We start from the raw sequence: 3,958 nt of genomic DNA on the forward strand, positions 1-3,958 counted from the left end.
AATGTTTTGGTTAGATCTCTTCTCGAATATGATAACGTCATTTGGTTTCCTTGTACTAATTAAGACAAAACCAAAATTGAAGCATTTCAGTGAAAAGCAGGCAGATTCAATTTAACAAATACAATATAACTTATTCGCCTTCTGAAATAATGAGGCCAGAAATAATCAAATTATTGCAGACTCGTGCTAAACTCGCGCGGCTGAAACTCATGTTCCAACTAATTAAACGACATCTAAAACTATTCACTACACACTATATTTCCCTTTACGAAGCAAGATCAACGCGACATAAACATTCACATGTGTTAAGTGAGCATCATTTTCATACTAACTACTTCAATACTCATTTTCCCCATTAGTAATTGAGAATGAAACAGCCTTACTCCATCCATTACTGATAGGTCACCGCTGGCAAAATTTAACATTGATGTTGATAGTACTTGGCGGTATTGACAAGTCACTTCAGGATTGCGTCTGTTCTTTACATTCTTTCTGCTTTTTCATGTACTTTTCTGTTATTATTAAACCCATGGTTATGTATTTCTTTTTTATGTTTAAACATTTCATTCCACCTATACAGAGTTACCAAACAATACAAATACTACGTTAATGTCATTGCAGTGAACGTTCCTAACATTTATTGCTTACCTATTGTCTGTATATTCTAAAAAGTAGCATTTTTTCCACATTTTGTTATTCTTTATATGTAGCTACCCACGCTAGCATTATTTCATGTACAATATCACTGTTTACGTCAAAGTTTTCTTGCATTCGTGTTTTACCATATGTAGTTTTTTATTAACATGCGGACTAGTTCATTGTTCCGATTAATACTAGACCGCTACCTTGTTGACTTAACTATATGCCCTCCTGCCACAATCCCAATTGGGATTAGCAGTGTGTATAAATAAATAAAAATTTATAAATAAGCATGAAGTTTTATCTCAGCGGGAGGTTAATGCAGCTTTCTCCGGAGCAAGCGTAATTTACCTTCTGGCTTGCAACAGGTGGTATCTATATGAGGACGACAGCTTAGGTTATTTATGATTAGTGTACTTACTCGTGTATCAGCCGCCCTCATTTATAGCCCGCACTCCCACTTCCGGCCGCAAGAAGAAAAAAAATTAAAACGCGCTAAAAACACGCAGAGTCGCACAAAGTGCTTCAAAACAGCGCCAGTTTGTTTTTCCCACACCGCATCTATTATCATCTTCGTTGCGTAACATATTTCCGCGACTTTCTGTTTCCGGTCTTCTCGGTGCCTTGCCCAGCGCCATTTGCTCTTTGTTATCTGGTGCTTCGTTAGGAAGCGTGTTTACCGTTTGCGTAACACGCTGTGTTGCTTGTGCAGTCGTGTGGCCAGCTGCGTGCTTTTGAACGCGAACAAAAAGCAATGGGAAAGTGCAGGCAGTCCTACGCTGCAGGCTTCAAACTTCAAGTTGCAAACTTCGCTGAGGAACACAGTAAATGGGAGGTCGGGCGCAAGTTTGACGTCGACGAAAAGTGTGTTCGTTGCTAATGTATGCAGATGCAAGCCCTCGCCGAAACTACCCGAATCCGGAAGGCTTTACCTGGGAAACAGAGCAAGTTCCCAAAAATTGAAGCAAACCTCGCCGAGTACGTTCGCACTACTAGCAGCAACGGCTTCACGGTGTCTACAGAAACGATCCGCATGAAAGCAATCGCTATCTCTCAGCACATGAACATTCGACCTGCAGATTTCAAAGCTAGTCGAGGGTGGCTTCAGTGTTTTATAAAACGGCACCAACTCTCCATCCGTGGTCGAACGACATTGTTTCAGAAGCTACCAGCCGAAAACGAACAGCAAATAATGAAGTTTTATCACTTTGTCAATGCACTTCGGAGGGAGCATGAATGAGTACGACCTCTTACTGAATGGTAGGGCTGATCAGACCCCTGTCCGGTTCGATGCCCCTCAAAATCACAAGGTGGAAGCAAAAGGGGCAAAAAGTGTCTCCGCGCGCACTACTGGCACCGAACGGCAATGTGCACAGTGAAGCTTCGCATTGCCGCTGATGGAAGGAAGCTTCCACCCTACGTTCTCTTTAAGAGAATAACTCTGCCAAGAGAGGAGGTCCCCCTTGTATCGTAGTCCGGGGGCAAGAAAAAGGTTGGATGTCCGACGAATTGGTCACAGACTGGCTGAAAAAAAAAGTGTGGCATTACTGACCAGGAGGCCTACTACGCCGCAAAGCTCTTCTTGTGCTCGACAGCTTCAGAGGGCACCTAACAGACCAAATGAAGACTCGGCTGACAGACTGCCGAACGGATTTGGCCGTAATTTCTGGTGGCCTGACAAGCGTGCTGCAGCCTCAAGATGTTTGCGCTAACCAGTCATTCAAGACTGAATTTCGGTGTTGCTACACCATGTGGATGGCCGTGGCCAACCACGAAACAGCTCCGACAGGGCGGCTGATGCGAGAGCTCTCCTGCAAGTGTGCGCTTGAATTCTGCGCGCGTGGCGTTCGTTGTCAGCGAGCACAATCTCAAAGAGCTTTAGAGTTACGGGGCTGTCAAACGCCATGGACGGCACAGAGGACGACCAGCTCTGGGAGCACGCAATGAGGCGAGCTCGTCCGCAGCGGTGAGAGTGGCGATGAGCTGAGCCTGTCCGACGGCGATCAGCGCGAAAGCGGTGATTGTTGGTGAAATTTATTGTTCATATCTGTCGCCAGCTTTTTAACTACCTCACACAGTAGTGGCAGGGGCACCCCAGTGTGTATATATGTAGCTATAGGCCTGATTCGTGTATAACCCACACCTGATAACATTTGGTGAAAAAAATGTGCGACTTATGCACGAGTATATACGGTATTGAACCTAAATACTTAACTTGCACCGCATGTAATTATTTCAGTTCCGTCTAGCGATTGTGAAGTTTTTAACTTTTTTTATTTGTGAATGTGATGCTTACAGGTTTAGTTGCACTAAGTTTCATACTCCAGCGTAAACGCCACGTCTTAGTAATTTATTTTATCGACTCATTTAAGGGTAGGTGAAGAGGTTTTAGAATTCGACGAGTTTAAAGGGGTGGAACGTGTGAAACTTGGAGGTAACGCATGCGAAGTATGTTTGTGCTAGGATTTGAAATGGTGACGTAATGGCAGAATAAACCCGCATTGGTGGACAGGCTTCTCTGCAGTGCGCAGTGATGGGCAGAGGCCGCAACGATGACGTCACTTGGGGCGGCGCTCCGTTTCCAGATAATAAACGGTTGTTTCAAGCAATTAAACCAACGCCGCCGACGGTGAAGCCCACGACGCATTGTTTGGCAGTGTTGGAAGGCTTACTGCGGCTCGTAGGCGAAGGTAGCGGACATCCCAAATTTCGGCAACAAGGACGTCATTGCGAGTTTCTCTGCATTTCTCTAAATATAATGTAGACGGCAAGATTTTCATCATGATGATGATGATGAGTTATTTGTTAAAAGGCAGCTTGGCATCTTTCCTTTTTTGTTTTGATATGAAATGCTGTGTCATCGGCTTTAAGGTTTCCTTGTTGATTCACCTGGCCTCAAGTATTGTTACATGTTATACTTTAGATTGCTCTCTCCTGTGTATATCTACATAAGTGAATGACAAAAGTAGTCGTGCGCCTGGATTCCCGCCTAAAAAAGCCTTTGTTTTCACTTCCTTGAAAAAAAAACTGCGCCTGTGGTGTCCGGTTCTTTTCTTTACCTCCTCTCCTTGCCCTTTTGCGCAGTTTCTAACCTTCCTGGGATATGAACGAACTGGCCTGCAAGAACATTCTTCTAGGAAGCACACTGCGGAACACAACTCCCCCTCATAGCTTCTCGATGCCCAAACAGTCGCAATGAAACCGTTAAAAGTACTGTAAGTAGTCAGAACATCACTTCTTCTGCTACGTGGAAAACAAAATATCTGCTGCCTGTTTTGAGTTCAGTAACAAGATATCAGTCGCCACGCATCCGCACAGA

The sequence above is a fragment of the Amblyomma americanum genome, chromosome 6 (genome assembly GCF_052857255.1).
Source record: "Amblyomma americanum isolate KBUSLIRL-KWMA chromosome 6, ASM5285725v1, whole genome shotgun sequence".
NCBI classification, from domain to species: domain Eukaryota; kingdom Metazoa; phylum Arthropoda; class Arachnida; order Ixodida; family Ixodidae; genus Amblyomma; species Amblyomma americanum.